The sequence below is a fragment of the Aythya ferina genome, assembly GCF_964211825.1.
Source record: "Aythya ferina genome assembly, chromosome: 1".
Taxonomy (NCBI): Eukaryota; Metazoa; Chordata; class Aves; order Anseriformes; family Anatidae; genus Aythya; species Aythya ferina.
The window spans coordinates 116,350,813-116,371,882 of record NC_140296.1 but is presented as its reverse complement, the minus strand read 5'-3'; the positions used below and the strand labels follow the sequence as shown (position 1 = coordinate 116,371,882).

The 21,070-nt window shown below is 40.7% G+C and overlaps 1 long non-coding RNA gene across 1 annotated transcript; it reads right to left on the bottom strand.

The window, feature by feature from the left end:
* Nucleotides 1–3,251: 3,251 nt before the first annotated feature.
* On the bottom strand, nucleotides 3,252–15,568 carry LOC311445330. Its single transcript, XR_014698345.1, has 3 exons — nucleotides 15,312–15,568; nucleotides 6,762–6,825; nucleotides 3,252–3,578 (listed from the first exon to the last, which is right to left on the bottom strand). It is a non-coding gene; the product is annotated as an uncharacterized lncRNA (long non-coding RNA).
* Nucleotides 15,569–21,070: the final 5,502 nt, after the last annotated feature.

The following is a 21,070-nucleotide window of genomic DNA, read 5'->3' as shown; positions in this document are numbered from 1 at the left end:
AGGAGTCCTGATATACCCTCCTCACATTTGCAACACATGTTTGAGGAGAAAAATAGTGCAGTTCTTCCCATTCCAGCCACCATGTGCAGACCAACCAGCCAGACAAGAAGCCTTTGTGCCATTAGCTCATTTCTTCTTTGTGTCCTGAGAGCACCCTGCTGTCAGACAAACTCTCTGAACCATCTGCTGTTCACAGGGGACTGAAGGTACGAGAGTACAAGAGGGCGTATTGTGAAACAGTAAAGCAACCTCCATCTAGTACAGAAAATCAGGGCCATTTTTGGTCCTGCTGCCAACGATCCCATACCAAGTGTTGTGCTGTGTCTCTGAATGGTTGATCCCCTTCTGAGACTTTTGAAGTGCTGCTCCTTGTGATGCTGAGAGGCATGACAAATGCTTGGTCTTAATGTCTCTTGAGCCATTTACTATGTTCAGATCTGTGTCTCTTTCAGACATGACCATTCTAGCTTATTAATCCCCCCTTCTTCCCCCCCTCCCCACCCCAGTGATATGTGTACGGACTGACATTTAATGGTACATTCACCCAGAAGAACAGATGAGATGTCTGGAGCAGTTACAGGGAGAGATATTTTGATCTCTAATAGCAGTTGGGATATTGGGAACGGATGACGCATCCATCAGCTCAGTCAAACTGCTGGATTTTCCTGATGCAGTACGGACTTCTATTACAGCCTCATTGATAGTGTTCAGTAATCTCTCAATGAAGTGCACCATGTACAATAATTGACGTGTGACCTTTCTGTAGTGAAAAAAATGAAATCTGTGAACAAATCCAACTGTGCTGGGCCACATACCAGGGTTTGTGGCATAGCTCCACTGTCTCTAATTTCTCTTGGGCATGCAAAGAGGGGGTCTCTGTGGTAGCTAGGCAAGAAAGTCTTGTGGCTGTGCTGTCCTCTTCATGAGTTTGAAAAATTAACTCTCTCTCGTATGGAAACACTTCTTAACAGATTCAGATCCTGCTGCAGCATTTTGGTTTGCTCCAGGCTGCTTCCCCACCGTGCAGTGGCATCACTGCCCTCCTCCTACCATCACAGAAGCAGGACAAAGTTGGCAGAAGAAGGCTTCATTCCTCCATATCCTCATGCAGGGCTGAGTGCATGATACCATCAGCCAGGCCTTTGTGAGCATGCTGTGGCTGACCAGTTTATTCTCATTCACCTTGCTTCTCTACTAAACGTGTAAAGCATGCATCTCCAGCTTCTGAATTGGCAGGGCATATATTAGCCTTGACACGCTGCAAAGATTGGCTTGAATTCCTTCACTGGGATTTTCTCCTTGCTGCTATTTTTATCAGGGGTGGCTCTTGCCGGGTTTTCACTCAAAAAGAGCGTTGTAAATTTCAGACATCATAGCTGAGATGAGGACTGTAACAGAAACATGCTTGTCGACCAAATGTTCGTGAGATTGGAAGTCAGTGCAAAAAGAACTGCAGAAGTGTTGTTTGGCTGTCTGACAGAGAAACTGATCATTTTTTACTGTTGCAGCAAAATTACCATATAAGGTTACTTCGAAGTTGTGTATTACGTCTGACCTTCTATTTATAATATTATAAATAATAAGGAGACAGGGAGAGGAAAGCTAGAGGGTGGGGATAGAGTATCCAGGCTGTCTCTAATAATGTGTTTTATGATGTTTCTTTTTGCTTTTGAAAGAGGAATCAAGTGAGTTTCTTTTTAGAGAAAGACAAGAAAATACTTTTTTCTGAAGTACCTAGGGCCAGGATCAAATTCTTTTCACAGGCAGAGACACACAATTTCCCTTGTCTTCAACAGGAATCCTCTTGCATCTGAAGACAGCCCCTAGGCTCTACAAGTTTGATAACTTCCCAGTCAATGAGTGAATGTTCCTCTCTCAATTTTTATCATTCACTGACAAATTCTCTAGACACATCCTTTGTTAATCTGGAAGCCTTAAGAGAAAGCACCCCTCTCCCTGCTCAGGTATGTAAAAGTGAGATACATCTATGATTTTTTTTTTTTTTTTAATATATGGAAGATTTTGATAAAGACATAAGAGATTTGCTGCCTACGGCTTTATTTGTATAGTTTTCTTAGCTTACCTGAGAAGTACAAAACTCAAGAGTATACAGCTGTGATTTTGCTCCTGGGTCTGTCTGTACACGGAGAATCAGTATACTGGTGTTCTCAGCTCTGTAACTCTGTGATTTGTAAGTGTCCCCCCACCCCCCTTTACCTTCTAGCTGTCTGTTACCTATTCATCTCTGAATAATCACTAGTAACATCCGAAGCCTTTAATTTTCAGTGAGGTAGCAGTGAGGTAGTGCCAATATAGTGTTTATCTCAGTCAGTAGCTTTAAGGCTTCTTTGACATCATGGATTTCTCTTGCAGGACCAGTTGTGTGAAATTAAAGAAAGGATCCAATTAGAGGCTGGGGGCCTTCTTTATCACCCTGACACCTTCAACCAGACCACAGACCCCCAAAATTATCTGGCATTAACATGGCACCAGAGGCTTGCCTCTAGCTGCAGGTAACACTGGACCTGTTTTGACAGTGCTGCAGTTTGTCTTGGTTTGTACCCTACAGCTATGCCTTGGTGCATTTACACGTGGACTGTTCCTCTGTCCTACCAGGCATTAAAGTAGAAACTGCTCTTTAAACACTCTGAACAATAACTCCTTCCCTACAGGCTACAAAGTCCACGTTCTCCTTGAATTGAAGGGAGAAAAAAAAAAATAGTCCTCACAACTCAGAGTTCAAGAGTGTGAATCATGAATGAAACCATACCTAAATCTTAGAAAGCAGTAAGATATAAGATGCACCTTTGCTTTTCATATTGTTTCTTAAAAGATTTCTTCCTCAAACCGTTGCACATACGAGGTGTGGAATTCTTCCTGTGCACATACAAGGTCCCTAGTTTGGATGTCATGCAGCCTATAAGGTCTGAAGGTGACTGACAACATGGGTGCCGTTTTGCGATGTCTCTGAATACAAGGTGTTTGTTGTCTCATTAATACCATGTTACGTTCGTGTCCTGTATAATTCTGTACAAGTCTGTACTACTGTGGGGTTGAAGGTTTACCCTAATTTGCCAGTTTCCCTGGAATAATGTTACTGTCAATGTGCTTTATTACCTCCAAAACTTTGCCATTATTTCCTAGCTGGGGGATCCTTTCTGCTTCTCTTGCTACTCGTATGAGAGTAAAATATGAATGTTGAAGTACACAAAGGGCATTTTAGCCTTAAAAGTTAGAGAAAAAAAAAAAAGTTGGAAAACATTTGAATTTTATTATAAGAGATGGGAGTTTTTGCCAATTTCTTGTTCATATTCATAAGGTATAAAGTCTGAGCAATACATGAAAAATGTAAGTGTTCATGTAACAAGAAAATGCAAGTAGACAGTCATAGTTGAGAATATGAATAAGGATCCCAGTAGAGTGTTTCCATTTCTGAGTATTAACTCAGACAGTAAGTTACTTCCAGTGGAAGATGCTGCAAACTGAAGTTTTCCATTTTTTTCTGAAGAAACAGACACAACATTGTCAGTGACAAAATAAACCTCCCACAGAATTTTCTTTCAGGCAGTCTTCACCAGCTGTAAAAAAAATAAATAGACATGGAGCTGAGATCTCATTGGCTCATCAGGACCTTCTCCTACTACTTCTGACAGTAGTGTCAATTTTGATTTTAGATTCAAAGAGCTGGAGAAAACATTTATTGCAAATTGGCATATTAACACTTACCATTAACACCCAGCAATGGCCCATCTACTGCAGAAACTAGAATGAGAGCCTGGTCATGCCTGACATGTTCCACAAACATGCGTCTAATCAGAGACTTCTCTTACAGTGATGATTTTGTCAAGGATGATTACAGGTCTCAGACAAAATAGCACATGGAACTGTGAAGACCCCCCACTGTGAATATTTTGGTACTTGCTTCAAAGCAATTGGCATTCTTTTGTGGTCTCCAGTAGCAGCTAGCATCAGTGTCTCCACCAAAAGTTAAAACACTTATAAAAATAGCTAATTACACAAACCTTTAAGAGAAGCCTTTAAGAGAATTTTCTTTGTAAGCTAAGCAAGCAGGAAGTTACTTAGGGCCTAAATCAGGAACACTGTTTTTCTTTAGAAAGTCATCCCCTGAGTAAGATGACAGTGTGTATTTTTATTATTCTGAGATATGACTAATTCCTTTCTATATCCTTCCTTGCCTCAGTCTTGTTGAGGTCAGCAAATATACAAATTTTGCCTTTTATCAGTCTGACAGTTATTACCTTTTTATTTCCTCTGGTATCTTCTTGTTCGCCTGCTAGAAGATAGAGCGAAAAAGGAGCTCCTGACCTGTGTGGAATCATTCAGTATTTTGCAGGCTCCTATCTGCATGGCTGCAAGGACTAACAAATGTCTATTTAAAAACATTTATTTTTCATTGTCGTAAAGGTAAAAATCACCCACACAATGCAGATATTACACACAACAGTGATTCTGGTAAAAGATAGGTATCAGCTGGAAGCAGCTCGATGAGTTTCTTGCTCAGAGTTAGTTTATTTGAATACTGCCAACAAGACTATTATCAGTTTCATTTCTCTGAATGAGGCCTATTTAGCTTGTGTATCATTTTTAGAGGTGTGGGAAAGAGTTGCCCTTATAATTGGTTCATGTCCAGCCATGCATTTCACACATCGTCAGATGGCTTGTTCTGCAAGTACTTCTTCAAAGGACACACCTTCAGCTATTCCATTTGCCTGTGCCTCTGAAGTATGACACCCTTAGAAGAAATATGAGATGGCTTCAAAAATATTAGGGGTTCCCTACCTGGAAAAGATGATAAGTCATATTCTGCAAAGATAATATGTCCCTTCATACTGGCACAGATTGATCTTTGTAAAGCTAGCTATTTTCCTTCCAAGTTTGGGTTTTAAATTTCTCTCAGCTTTGTTGAGAACCATTTACTCATCTGTCTCTCACACATATACAAGAAATGTCATACATTTGATGCCTACCAATGCCAAAAACTTTCAGAGGCAGTCATCTTGTGGGTGCAATGAAATATCAACTAGACATCTCAAGCTATTCTCCAAATATAAATATGTGTCTGTAAATCACTCCTAGAGGCAGATGGGGCACAAATTAAAATTCATACAGATCTTATTAATAGAAAAAAAAAAATCTCTTTGTAGGCCTATAACAAAAGCATTTTGATGACTTACAAAATAAATCAGGGGAGTTATCTTTTCACAGGAAGTGCCGATCTAACTAAATATTTTTAATGATTAAGAGAAACCCTTTTTACTCTACTAATGGGAAAGTTCTGTGCTGAGGCACCAATGACATTGATTTATGAATAAGTAGATATAAAAGAGCAAAATAATATTGAGCTTTCAAATGTGAAGAAGTATCTTAAGAACAACCTGCAGGTTTCTTGGACATTTTTACAGGTTAACACTAGACAGGGCCTTTATATGTAACCCAGAGCAACATTTTTGAATCATATCAAAGGAAGAGATCCACTTTCTCAAGATTCAAGTGCTCCAAAGTAATGCATACGGCCTGGTCTCATCAATGCAAAGATGTGGACACTTTCAAAGGATAATTATTGCATGTATCTGAGACTCCTGTCAGAGAGTGGAATGAGGCAAATGCCTTTTCTTGAAAGCAGGAATTCTGAAAAGTTAAGCTGGATGCCTAAGTAGTTATACTTCTAGTCTTTGATGGACTAATAGGGAAAATGGTGCACCAACCAGAACATGGGAAAAGTCTGAGGCCTGCAACATCTAAGTTTTACTGGAGAGGATGGAGGGGAGAGGATATGAGAAGGGGGAAAGGGTGGGGCTAGGGCGCTGTGCAGTGGGAAGTGGGCTGGGAAGCTAAGAGAGCTCGTTATCAAGACACTCCAGGGGAAAAAAAAAAAAAAAAAAAAAAAAAAAAAAAAGGCAGGAGGGATTCCCCTCTAGGCAAACTGAGCTGTGTGTATGAGCTGGTTTATATATGTATGTTGTCTTCACGGTAACATGGGCAGCCCAGAGCTATCAAGGGCTGCCCTGAATATTGATCTGAGAGCACCCAGTCTAGACAGTCCCAGCATGAGATCCCCTGGATCCCCTCTGCTCCTCTCTACAACAAAAGGAGAATACAATGGGAAAATGTGGTGCTGGAAGCAAGTTACCATATAGCTAAGACTGCAGAGCTTCAAGTCTTCAATCAAATAAGGACAACCTCAGGAATGATGCTGTATATCAGTGGGGACAGGCCTGGTGTCCTGCTCTCAGTGGGAAAGTACAATTCTACCATGTTTTCACAAGTCCTTGACAGGATGTTGGTACTAGGTGATACGGATGATATCCAGTGTGTAAGGCAAAAAATCTATCACAGGCATTTTCTTCTTGATTGAATTTACAGAGAGAATTCTAAGGATACATCCTCAATTAATTGTCCTATTTACCTTCACAAAGTTTGCATTATCTGACTTCCCTACTTTGGAGGGTCTTGGTGGTCCAAGCCTGACTTTGTGCATCAAAGCTGAGGGACATGGAAGATCTCCTCACCTCTTACTTATGCTGTGCATCCCAACCATTTCCTGCCTGCAGATGTGTGTGTGTCAGCTGGCTGTGCAATATGCATCTTGTACGTTCTGATTTCCTGTGGAGGAGAGTTTTGGTGCGTGGATGGTCAGAGAGCCGTGCTGCAGATATCTCCCCACCAGGATACCCAGAGAAGCCAGACTGTCACAGTGCTGCCAAGTTAACTTGCACTGCCTGTCAGGAAGAGCCACGTACCTTCTGGGTGCAGGGGCTGCTGCACTTCCAAATTTCAGCTCCCATTCACAGCTTCTCTGCAGATCTACCACAGAAAACACATCCACAGGCATCAAGTGAGAAATTAACGTTGACATTTTGACTCAAAAATGATACCTCAATCAGTATCAGTGGCCATTGCACTAGACATTCATATGTAAGGAAACCTTTCCACACAGACTCTGAGTATGTGGCAGGACTTTTCATGTGGCCCAGAAAAGTAAGTATCTAGCTAAGGTTTCTGGCTCAAGAGATTGGACATCTTTATAAGCTAAATTTCTGGCCTCAGTCAAAATGGATCCTCACACAGTCGACAGGTCTCTACGTGGATGCCTGACTGGTTTAGTTGGTTAGTCAAAAGCAACTGGTTTTGATGACAATTTCTTTATTTCCTAACAGGCTAGAAAAGTTCGTTCAACTTAACCCAAAGGTTGAAAACAGTTTGGGTCAATGTTAAATTATTAGGAACCCAAATTTCACTGTAAAATCTCTAGAAGACAAAGATCTGCTTTCTTTCCTCTTGGTCTTTGCATTGATTACAGTGGCTTTCAATTAAGGTCCCCAGTGAATTTTTTGTTAACACTTAGTGCATGCTGAGTAAATACTTTCAGAGCAAAAGGTTAAAGAGCTGGTAACTCAAAACATTGAAGCTCTTGTTTTTCTCTGAATCAAAAAGGAACACCACCTTCTTCAGACAGCACTGCTGGATTTGAGCTGTGGGTTTGGGGAGTCTGGGTACAGAAGATGCAAACCTCCCCAGGCTGAATTGTTACATCTCCTATTCACCCACAATAAACTGTTTTGTTGTGTTTCTTTGTTTTTGGTGTGTGTGTGTGTGTGCTGTTTTCCTAAAGCCGGTTAATGCTGGCTGTGTCTCTGTCTGCCTAAAGGTGCTCACTATGGCACCACATGCCAAGTACCTTTCAGCCTGGCTTTTTTTAGTGCCAGTAGCAGTAGCATTGCTGATGAACATATCAGCTGGCGTGAATACCCTCAACACCCCAGCTTGGCTGTTGGAGCCAAACTGATGGTGCAAAGCCTTCAACGTTTTCATCCACCTCAGGTTAAAGCTACACAAAAGTCATTTATTACTGCCAATTGTAGTGTAGGTATATCCCAAAGTTTCCAAACATATGCCACCCTGTATTCTTTGTGCTTGTTCCATAACAGTATTTCACTGTAAATGTGTAATGCTTCCCCTCCTCCCTTTTTATATAACCTGTTCTTCAGTTGTGCTAATCTCCAAAGACTCTGAATTTAAAGAGCAGCCTCATTGATTTACCACCTAGATCAAGGTAGAGGGGGAAAAAAAAGTCTGGAAGCTAATGTAGATTGGATTGAACAGTTATGTGAAAAATGCACAAATAGTTAACATTAAAATGTGAAGAGCAAATTAATGTCATAATGTCAGAGTCACAGAATCACTGGTGGTGCAGCTAGAAAGGTTGAAAATAAATAAATCCTTACTGAGTGTAGTCTGTTTCATTTTGGTCTTGCATGAGCCATGAAGCTTGCCTTTTTCAAAGATCTAAAAACCTCAGGCATGCTGACAACTATTGCAAAGCACAACAGTACTATCCAGGCTGCAGAAGGGACTGGGTATCCCCAAAAGCCTTCCCTGTTCCTCTGATTATTTAGGACCTGCCAGCTACTTTCTTAAGCACTGTTGACTTTAGGATGGATAACCAGAGATGGGCTGTTTATCTGGGGAGACAGGGAAAGAGCAGGAGGGATTTGCCTACATACAGTGCTCCTAACTTTTTTTCCACCATCTCAGCATTTGGGTGATATGGTATTTATAGACACCGCTTCAACCGAAGGGAATGATAAAAGAAAAATAAAAACATAATTCATGAATCAAAGTTAGCCTACAACCAGCCTGCACAAGCTTATGTCTAGAGCTGTGGCTAGGGGAGTGCAGAGTAGCACCTCAAGCAAAATGCCTCCTGCACCTACTGCTCCTGATTAGGAAGCAAGGACAGATCAGAGAGCCCCTAAGTGGAAATGATATATGGATTATTATGCCTCAATATAAGGATTTTTCAGGTCTATATTCACTTAGCCTTCAGTCTTTTCCAGCAGAAAAAAATAAATAAATAAATAAATAAATATATACGCACACACACATATATTTTCTTGGCTTTGAAAGGGACGATTGCACCAGATTTCATCACAGTCCTTCTGCGGCTTTCTTTGAAGCTGAGCAGATAAACACTCTTATCAAGGTCTACAGGGGCTCTGTCTAAACTCTTTAGATGCATTTGTTCAAAATGAAAATGTGAGCTGGCAGCAAGCCAGGCTTCCCCTGTCTTCTTCCACTCACTTTCTGCCCCCCAAGAGGTGCCATGAATGTGTACGTGCTGCAGATGGGCTTTTCCTCCTAGAAATTTGATCATCTCAGGAGCTGGGCTACTGTTAGAGAGAGAGCCTGGGACTTCAGCTAATCTCAGGATGGTTTTACATTTATGGCTACTATATTTATTCAAATTTTACCTTTCCTTTCCTAATTGTGTGGCAACATAAGCCTGTATGTGCCGGGGGTGTGCGTAGATCGCCTTCAGAGGCAATTTGCATAGCTTCTGTTTCGTGTCATCTGCTTTACCTGTACAGCTAGGTATAAATTCCTGCTGCAGGTCTGCTCAATTACTGTGGAAGGGTCACTGAGCAGACAGAGGCACGAAAAGTAGGCCATCAATAAAAATAATAAAAATACAGAACTTCTGATGCCCTCTGCAAATCTGTGACATTGCTCTTTTGGATGTCAAACAAGAACGTGTTCCTGTTTAGAAGATAAGCTCAGAGAACAGCTGAAAATCAAACAGAAATTTCTTAACTACCTTCTTGTCAGCTAAAAGCATCACCAAAGCTATTGTTACCAGCATATCTAGTGAGCCCTCTGCATGCAAATAATGCATGATTTATTTCACAAACTTCCAGATAAACCCAGTGATCATTTGAATTGCCATTAGTCTGAAATATACTACAAAACTAGCAAGAGGAGTACTCAGGAAACAAAAATTCAGGGAAATATGTGTGAAATGTAATCCTGTTACCATTTGCTACATAGTGAGTGCTGGCATCATCGGTACAGGAAATGAATAAGCTACAGATCTGGAATATCCCTTGGACCTAAGAGACAAGTTGTAGACAATTTTTCATTGAGCTAACCCCATAATCTAGACAAGCTTTCAAAATGCATAGACACTGCTCTCCTTATCCTGGCAATACCGCCCACATTTTTTTCCTTGCTTCATGTTTATTATTGTGCTTAATTGGCCCAAATGATTGACATGTTTCTTCTTCAATACAAATTCTCCAGGGTCAAGGGTTGGGGCTTAGCAAGAGGATTAGAAATAGTTCTTACTTGATGTTAATGGATTCCTGTCTAGTACAAAACAAGCAAGGATGAGAACAATGATACTGCTTTTTTTTTTTTTTTTTTTCTTCAATGAATTTGTTCATGTTTTGCCTCTCCAGTCCCCCAAATTAAATATGTTCTTTATATTTCCATTTTCCATGTGGCATTAAATCATGAGCAATTAATGTTTGCAGAGATGCAGTTTATAATCAGTGGATTCATTATTTAATGGAGGACCTATTTCTTTTTTCTTCTGCTCATGTCTGGGAAACCATTTTTATATTAAATTGTTACTTTCTGAAGATGCAACTGACACAAGCATGTGGAACACAAAGCACAAAGCAGATGGGGTTGTCACCTGTGAAGAGATTGAGAACAAGTTTTATTTCCCTCAAGAAAGCCTCTGTCTGTGTGCCACTATCATGAAAATGTCCATTTTCTGGCTCAAAGCTTAAGCCAAGGGAGCTTGCTGCCAAGTGATTACCTGCCTGTTTTGGCATTCACTGCTTGCTTTCTGTCTCAGAGCCATACATTCCTGGAGATGGGACAGAAAGTTTGCAGACTGGGATTCTTTAGGTGTGGCTGACAAAATCAACACAGTGGTTGTTCTTCAAATTTCCATTAATTCATCTTAGCAATTAGAACTACACCATGATCTGAATTCTTAAAGAAAAATAGTTCCAATGGCACTTTGTGGTAAAGTTGTAGCACTAAATGGACAGATGGCAAAAGTCACCCTTGAGCAGAGGGCAGATGAAAAACCTAACTCCACAGGACTTGAAATATAGAACTGAACGAAACCAAAGATAATTGTACCAGGTACAATTATCAATAAAACCACTTTCTTTGTAGTGAGTATGTTTCTCATGCCCACTGCAGTTATATATAGGTTTAAGCATATGGAAATGAAGGTCTCCAGTTTAAAAGCTGCTTCTCTTCTGAGATCTCACAATGTCTTCAAGCTGTCTGTTTCTCATCAGCTTTATGAATCCTTCTCTTGAGTATCAACTTCAAATTAAATTCTTGGTCATCATGCGTCTTCACACAACATGTGCCAAGCAGCGAGGTGCTCAGGGGAGCTCGCTTTTATTCTTGTTTAGTGGCACTTTCCCAGTGCAGAGACTTCAGATCACTTGGAATGCAGTTTGAAGACTTTAGTCCTTTTTCTCTGAGGTCCACAGAGGTAAAGTCACCTACATGGAAGGTCTCTTCCCACTGCCCCTTCCCTTTGGTGCTTCTGTCTTGGCTGTCACAGAGCTCTCAGACAATAATCAGAGCCTCCAGCTACCTCGCTCTGCAGTGCAAATACCCATACAGATAAAAGCTTTGACTTTTGCATTCAGAGCCTCAGGTGGTTATGCAGTAATAGTAGCTTTTAAGGAAAGGTAAACTATAGATAGGCTGAGCCCTGTCCCCACTCCATGGGTGAGCTGCAGCCTGAGAGCTCCGTGATATGAGTGAGCATCATCCCTGGGTGTTACCTGAAGGAGGAAGATTTGGCTAATGAAATCCAGAGCATCCCCGCCCTTTGCTGTAGTTTTGTTCTCTGCAGATTTTTTTTCTCTGTGTTGTCATGAAAATCAGTCACAGAGGCTACATTACAGAGACAGAACATTAGGGCAGCCGGACATTTAATCTGACTCAGGATGGCATATATTTACTCTCTCTTCTTGTTTAAACTGTGCTGCATCACTTGTGATGAATAGCTTTAATGGCCAATTTTCCAGACTCTGCAGATTAACTATACTGCTGGGTGTTAGTGTTCTAGGAAGGTAGGGTAAGGATTATTGGAACTTTAGAGAGTTAAAGAGGAGATTAAGTGTAACTCACACTGAAGGTATAATAGACAAAGAAGAAACAAGTTAAAGGACATTTGTTGGATTTTATTTTATTTTTTCATTTTAAGAAGGGGGAGGACTTTAAAGAATGCACCTTACGATTATAGCTTTTACATCTTATTGACAGCAAGATTAGAAACTCTCAGGAAAACTCCTGAGACCTGAATTGTACAAAATACAGCAGCAAATGTTACTAAAAGGCCTCTCAGTTCTTGATCATTTTAATTTTTTTTTCTTGTGACTGAGCCTTTGTGTCACTTGATATGTCACACCTGACTTGCATTTAGTTTTGCTGTGGTCTGTATATTAATGTTGAAGTTGCAAGCAGAGAGAATAAAGGTAGAGATGAATGTGAACAGCCAGGAGTCCTAGGCTTTGAAATGACCCTCCCAAGAGTTTTAAGTGAAAACACATGTAGATCTTTAAAAACTGTAAATAAATCCTTCTTGATTGTTCTAGAATTCTTACCCTTTTTGTTCAGGTTTGTTTCTAGCCAAGAAACTGTCTACATTCTTAGTCTAAACATATCCCCCTTGTCTTTAATTTTTCATAATTAAATACACTTTCCATAGTGTGTAATCCAACTGGGGCAGGTCCACATGATTGTCTTTCCATGTTGTTGTAAATCAAGGCCCTCCCTGCAGAAAGAGGGAAGAAATCTGCAAGTCTGCCCAAGCAAAACACGAAACAAAACAAGACCCAAAACAGATTTAAATGTCTCCACATTTTGCCTATGACTTCTTAGTCTCCACAGCACTTGACTGAAACAACAAGCAAGGGCAGGCGCTTTTGGTGCCTTCGCTGTGGTTCTGCATGTTTGGAGAAGTGCATTGTTTGATGATCATGACTAGCCCTGTGGTCTTTAAAGCACAGCTTTCTGCATTTAGAGAGAGGTGGCAGTGCTTAAATATCTTCCCAAAGAAGAACAAGTGATCCTCATATTTAACTTCAGCATTTTCCAAGTGATGTCAGCAGTGATGTGGCTTTCTTTTACCATTTACTGGCAGCCTGCATATGTCAGAATTTCATAGTAGTCTGTGACAGAGATATCCAAATTACCAAGGCATTTCCTGTAACTCAGGAACAGATGAACAATGATTCTCCCAAGCTGAGGTTAAGGGGCAATAGGATGAGATATGTTCATTCATCTACTGTAAAGAACTGACTTTGCTCATTGACCACTGCTATATTTGAATCTGAATAGAGTCCTGGATAAGGTTTGAAAACGTTGTACAGCAGAGATTCTTAAAATTTCCCAGTTGCCAAAGATAACTGGGATTTGCAGTTAGATAACTTCAGTATTTGTAATATTCAAGGTATTTCCTGTAGTAAGCACAGAAAAGCACAAATGAATGCTAAAACCTCTGAGATAGCTGTATCTGATTATCTTAGGTAAAATAGAGAAGTTTTCAAGGCCACTTCTCATTGTGCCTCTTTGCTTCTGTTTACCTAAACACAGAAGTATGAAAATAGAGATTGGCAATGAGAACAGAGGTTTGTGGCATTTCAGGTTTGACTGAAAGTAGGATCACTTCTGTCAACTTTGCCGTACAAGGACACACTGAGAAAGCTGGGCCTGTTTAGCCTGGAAAAGAGAAGACTGAGGGGAGACCTCATCACTGTGTATAAATATCTGAGGGGGAGGGTGCTGAGAGGATGGAGCCAGTCTCTTTTCAGATGTGCACAGCGACAGGACACCAGGCACAAACTGAAGCACAGGAGGTTCTGGCTCAATCTGAGGGGGCACTTCTTTGCTGTGAGGGTGACAGAGAACTGAGGCAGGTTGCCCAGAGAGGTTGTGGAGTCTCCTTCTCTGGAGGTATTCAAAACCAGCCTGCATGCAACGTGCTGTAGGTGATCCTGCTCAGCTGGGGGCTTGGACTGGGTGATCTTCAGAAGTCCCTTCCAACCTTAGCCATTCTGTGATTCTGTGATAATTTTTTTCAGAGAAATTTCAGAATTAAGTGTTTGTATTAATTTCAAAAGTCTAATTGGTTCAAAGAGAACCCTTATCTTGGATTTATATATCTTCAGTTGAACAGATTCTTAATTTTGCTTTTAGACTTCTTAGCTCACCCTCTTTTAAGCTTAATTTATTTGCTGACATAGAAGATGGTCTTGTGAGAAGAGATCTGGGACCCATTCCCAATAGTTAGTTACCCATTTCAGGTGCTCCTTCTTCAGAATCACTAATACTTACAGGTTCTTAATCCCTCCCAAGAAAAACAGTGCCAGTCAATGCTCTGTGACTAGATAATGCTGAGAAAACAACAGGCATGCTTTCAGGGGCATGTCACGAGGAAGGAACAAGGGGCTCTTCTCAGGAACTCAGCAGACTCAGGAGAGACAGATTCAAACTTGGCCAAAGCATGCTGCTTTACCTCTTTCACTTCCCTAGGACAACAAAAACAGCAGGTCTTCATGTGTATTTGCTACATACTTTGACAGAGCCTGCTGATCCCTGCTACATGCCTGAAGTACCCTTTGACCAATGTCATAGTCATTGAAGCATGTAAATATGTATCCCACAAATGTACACCACTGGCCTTTTGAGATTATTTTATTATTCATTTCTTTTATCACTTTAACAGCTTGCACTGTCTTGTCTGCCTTACCTCGATTCTTGGGTTTACACCTGCAGAGTTAAAGAGAGAAATTTTCCTGTTTCCATTTCTCAGCTGCTTGTCCTATCCCACTGTAACTTTACTGTGATTTGAGTTTTCTGGTGCTCTGTTTCTCTGCAAGCTGCATGGCATACAGCTGCACAGCATATTTCTAATATTTACCAGGCATTTCTTCAGAGTGAAGGAATTTACCTTCTGAACTTTGGGTTACTTATATTCTTGCTTGCATCTCATACATATTTTATTATTTTCTTGGGAAAAAAGGAAAAGCATCCATAATGTATAGTGCAGTATACTGTAGATAAATATCCAGCATTATCAGAGATTAAATTATACAATAGTTTAATATAAAAAAGAACTTTTAACCAGAAAATTTACCATCCATCTTGATATCAACGTACAACTGCAGATTTTATGTTAGTCCTGTTAGCAACGTTAACAACCAGCAAAGTAGAGGTCATCTCTCTCTCACACTTTTCAGACTAAAGACCATATTTGAGATATAGCTTATATTTGATGTCCCTGTTTGCCTTGCGCTTTAAAAATTTTCAGTGCAAACACAAGTTACAATAAGTGGTTTTCTCTACACGCAGCTCCCCTTTTTACCCGAACATGCTGCTAAGAAACCAAACAGACACTCCTTGCTCCATGAAAGGTGAAAAGGCTTCTCAAGTAGCCTGTGGTTGTGTGAGAGCAAACAGAAATGACTCACCAGCTGGTGTGGGTGTGCTGTAAGCAAGGGGATGTAATCCCACTTTGACATCAGGTGATGGATTTGAGACAGCAGAACTTTCTAGATTCCCCAGGTCTTCTTACAAACTGGCAGGGTGGTTTCCACCCCTGGCTGTGCAGGTTAGGCAAGCACATAAGTGTACTGAAGCCCAGGTGGGGGGCTGCTTAGATCCCAGCACTGATCTGGCTTCCTTTCACCAGCGGCTTCTAAACGGAGCACAGCTTCCAATGTGGGAAGTCCCCAGAGTGCTGAATGACAGAAATGGGAAGTTAATGGCAGAGGAAGGAACACTCTGTCTTGCTCTGCTTCTTGTGTTTTTGATTAACTGTGTCTACTGTCAAAGACCTGATGCAGGGCAGGAGCCAGTATGCCATTCCTATAACCCAGTAATCAAAACTACATGAACCAGGTTATTTACTCAGCCACAATAGCCCTCTTGGCCACTGTAACTCTAGTTTTACCAGGGTAGGAAGAAAGAGTAAAAAATCAGGTCCCGCAATCAATATTTAACTTGGTTTTCTGAGCCAAAAAGACAATAAGCAAAACCACAGCTGACGAGAGGGAGGAGAACAAACAGAAACAGAACTAATGGACATGAATAGAATATTGTCTAGTCAGTGTTTCTCTTGGCAGGTGTTGGGTGTTCCTGGTTTTCATTCTGATGTACAAACAGAAAACATACCACCTCCAGCTCCACAGTTCCCCCATGCAGTGTCCTGATCCCATGAAGGATGAGGTTCTTCAGGACAGATCATGGCTCTTTCAGTGCAATATGAGTGGGGACTGCAGGTGGCTTCTAAGAGAGAAGCAATGTCATGAGCCCATTCTTATGAACATAATGTTCAGGTCAGTATTAAAGAGCCTTTAAAGGGGGAGTCCTGAGGTCAACATTCAAGAAAGTGGCTGTTGACGTTGACAGGCAGTACTTGCTTTCCATCCCAGGAGGAAATGTGGAAAGGATAAAAATCACTGAGTGAAAAAAAAAAAAAAAAAAAAAAAGAGAGAGAGAGAGAGAGAGAGAGAGAGAGAAATGCAGCAGAAGAATGTAAAAAGAAAACTCAAACAACAATATAACAAACACAACCAGAGGGGCTCTGAGATCTATAGAGGGCCGAGAGAGAGAAAACAGAGAGAGAGAGAGAGCGTTTTCTTCATAAAGGAAATTAATCCATCTCAAAGTTTTACAAAAAATGTTTCATTTCAGAAAAAGGACCCATAAATTCCAAAAGAATGACACAAGTTTTCTCTCCTTTTTGCTTCATTTACTAGAGGTAGCTTTTTTTGTACTTTCATTTACCTGTATCTTGTCGTTTCAAACCCAATTTACTGGATTAACCTTGTCACTCAGATAGCAAGGTTTAAGACAAAGATAAGCCACAGAAAGGGATTTCCATGAAAAATAAGTCTTCTACCTCCAGAGCCTCCCCCAGTTTGTACTTAGCCATGAAGACTCTATATCAGCTGACCTGAAGGACATACTGGCTTGATGCCTGGGTATAACTCATACATTTCTGAGTGCTGTCCAAAGGAGTCTGACAGCAAGCAAAATATATGGAAGCCTTTTCCTTCTTAACATTGGGGCCTGAATACTGAAACAAGAGGCCCAGCAAACACCAATACAGTACATCTTCAGATGAGTGAGGAAAGTAAAGTAGACTCTGGTTATGTCTGGGAACAGCCATGGCAGCAGTAACATGTGAGTGAGCATCAGGAACTTTGTATGCATGCAAAATTTTGCTGGTATCAGGCTGGTTTGTACACTCAGAAAGGCAATTTGATGAAATTAAGGTGTCTGAGAGTCACTGCCAGCTAATTTGAGCCTTGTTTGTGCTAGAAAAGTGGAAAAAGGTTTCACATGGTGAACTAGAGATGTTTCGCCTAGATCTGTTGTGAGTTCCGGTGACTGGCAACCCAAAGCTGTGGCACAAACCAAAGTAAAATAGGATGGTCATTGAATAAAGAGCTCTCACAAAGATCTGCAATAGCAATTCACTGTTGTAGTGGTGCATGAATTACATTTTTCAGCATCCAAATGATCCCTGAGCATCCTTGGGTATGAATACTGTCAAGTCCGGACGCAGCACCTTACAGATGCTGGTCTTGGAGAACCGGTGTTATGGGCCTCTGTTCTGGCTGCAGATGGTCTGGTTAAGATGGTGTCTGTTTAAAATTGCTAAATTTTGGAATGGGGAGGAGGAGCAGTGACCTGCAGTTCTGACCAGCTCCAGAATTCAGAAATACTGAATAACACTTTTCCTTCCTAGCACTCTCTCCTTTCCTCAATCAATCACAGAATTGACTTAACACCATGAAAGCAGACAATTTCATTTTACAGTCTTTTATATGTCTTCTGGTGCTGGAGCATTTAGGACTTTCATTTCCAGGCACTGTGGGCGAGAAACATACTCCTTTAAAAATAAAGTGAGATTTTCAGGCAGTAATCTCTATGCAGCAGCTATGGCTTTCAGAGAAAAAAAAAAATGTTCAGACTAAAACTGCAAAGACTGTGACTGCTCATAAACTCTCCCTTTCTGCACTGGGCCTCATACAAAAGAGCCCCAATCTGTCTGAGACACCAAGACATTCCTGAATTTTAAGTGATAATATGATAAAGATATAATATAATGGTCTTCTGCCTTGCTCAAGACAATCCTGCATGAGCACAGTTACCTAGATAAAGAAATCTGTGTTTAAAAACAAGAAAAGGCAGTGACTCTCCTGTATGTTAGCTGCTGACTGGCATCTTTCCAGACTCTCTAACTTCACTGGTTAAGAAGAGAGCAATAAATGGGAGATATTTAAGATTTTAATTTCTGCTAAACCCTGACCATGTGGGAGATGGTCCTATTTTTTCCATGATATATTCCTTTTATGTGAGAGAGAAAGCTCTAGTTAGTGCTGGAATCTCTGCAAGATGAGTGTTCACTGGTGAGCAATTCATATTTGCAATATCTGCATGATATAAAAATACCATTAAAAATATACCTCCTTAAAAAGAGCAATTGCCAAATGCTGTCTTCCACATTGCCTTTGGGCCTAGCAACTTTATTTAGTTTTTGTAAATGTTATTTAGCATTTGGCCTGCACTGCTGTCACAATTCCATTTAGCTGTCACGGTCACTTTAGGTGATGCTAGCCTGAGTTGTCCCATTGCAGATACTCTTTTGAAGGTACACCTCGGCCCACGTGGCAAGAGAGCAGAGCAGAGCATGCAGATAGCTTATTGCAAATTAAGGATTATCACCAGTACAGAAGCCAAGAAAAAAACTCCTAAAAGAAATATTTCCTGATGCCATCTGCAAAGCAATAGTATTTCCAAGGCTTCCTTTCCCTCTAGAGTGGGGAAACCAAACCTGAAGAAGACCTAGGAACCCCTCTGGTTTATACAGCACTTTCTTTTTTTACTCTGGGCAGGTAAAACAGCATTTCAAGCTCAAGATAGATACAAGAGACTACTTCTAGTAAGGGAGTTAATAGCAGCAGTACCTAGCTGTGTGAAAGAGAAAGGCAGTAAATAATGAAGTGCTGATTGACTGAGTGTTCTGCTTTTAGGCTATATCATTTTAAAAATATCCAGATTTGGTCAAAGTTTTTCATCATCCAAATCCTTGCTAATGAGGGACAGAACCTAATGACCAACTGGCTTTTGTTGGTGCACATGTACTTCACAAAGCCTCCCAGTAACACTCAGTGAAAGGCTGATGGGGAAAGAAAATGAAGGAATCTATTTATTTATTTATTTTTTTTTCTTTAAGACAAAGTTGATGTGCAGTAAGCATCAACACTGTTTCTCTTGAAAACATGCCTGGACTCTGTGTGTGTGTGTGGACACAGTGTTCTTCAGTCATGGCTGTTAAGAGTGAATGAGAGATGCACAGCATTAGTGGAAATGTTCAGCATCTTTTTCTTGATCGGGCTTTTTGTGAGAAAAAGGGACAGAAAGGGAAGAGAGGAAACAGGTTCAGGTGGTAAAATCCCTTTGGCATCTTCCTTCATACTTAATTTTGCTTTCATGTTTCTTGTTCTTAGTGAAAGTGAAAGCAAGCTGGCTGGAGGAAAAAAAAATAATCAAAAACAAGAATCACAGAATCACAAAACTAGACCCAGCACTCCAAGTGTGGCCTCACCAGCACTGACTGGAGTGGAAGGATTACCTCCCTTTACCTGCGGACAACTCTCCTCCTAATGCAGCCCAGGACACTGCCAGCCTTCTCTGCTGCTATGGCACACTGCTGTCTGATGTTCAACTTGGTGTCCACCAGCACCCCAGGTCCTTTTCTGCAAAGCTGGAAATAGCTTGTCATTCTAGAAATTTCAGCCTCTCCTCAGAAGAGGGATTTGTGTGGGCACAAATAATTGCACAATAAAGACAGAAACAACATTCTTTGCAAAGAGGCCTTTAACCATATGTCCATTACAGCTCTGTCTTTGTTTTGGTTTCCCTATATAACCACTTGGGTAAAACAGAGAGTGCAATTGCTACGCTGGCTCTCAGAGCACAATACTTAGCTCTTGATGCTAAAAGTCTTGCCTGGTTTTCTTCAGAACTACTGAACTGATAAAACCAGGCTAAAAGGTCTCACTGCCTCTTCTAAGAGTGTGCACATGTGTGAGTGTGCATGTGTGTGTTTTATGGCCAGCAGTTTTCTGCAGCATCTCTTGTTTACTTTTGTGATGGGCAGTAGGCCAGGAAGACTGTCTGCCTCCAATCTAAATGAGCTTATGACTTTACAGAACATTTTTCACTGACATTTTGGGGATGAGATATATGGACAGAATATCTGTGCAACTCTAGAGACATCTAGAGAAGTGAAGACTTGGACAGCTCTGAGCGCCTGCATATGCTGTGCTGTGTGTCATATATACAGGATTGATTATTCTCCTTTTACTGCATTAAAGCAGTGTGACCAGCTTGCCAGGACAATGTTAAGAACATTTGCATGTTCCTTTGAAAGGAGCCTGAAGCTATCCTATGGCCTGTTGCACCAATTCCCTAAATGTATGTTTTAATTTATGATGTTGTCCACAGGTCCTGACAGCAGGGCTAGCAGACTGCATCACTAAATTAAACAATGGCCTGTTCCCTACCAGGCAAATTGATGAATGAGAGATAAGGGCATAGAAGAGTAAAAGAACATAGGAATCTAGCTGTCTATCCTTTGCTATTTTTTTCATCACAGGTAGGTCCCCTGTACAGAAATTTTATTTTAACATGGAATCCACTTCAGCTTCACTCTATACCTACCTCATTCACAGTTATGAAAGCATCTCCAGAATGAATTCCTTTGTCTTCCCATCAAATAAATATATTAAAAAACAAACAAACAAACAAACAAAAACTTTAAATTGATGTTAAGGCCTGATTGATGTTAAAAAAATAAGAAAAAAAGTGTAATTTGATGATAATGAAACCAGTCTGTCCTTATTTCACCCAGAGCTCCAGAAGATTGTATAGATCATTTATGGTATCAACTATTACTGGGTAATGTGCTGCAATAAAAGAGAACACAAGATGCATTGGATAGTGGCAATAGATTGATTTAATCAAAAAGTCTGTGCATTTACTCTGAATTTCATTCCCTTTTGCAATTTATACAGAGAACACAGGGCCTCAAGCCAGCTTCCCTCGCTATGCAGTGTGTATGTAGTTGTGGCTGTCTCTTGTGAATCACATCTTTTAAATTTTAGATGTCTGCCTACTTGTCTACTCAGGACTGCCAAATGAAGCATTAACAAAT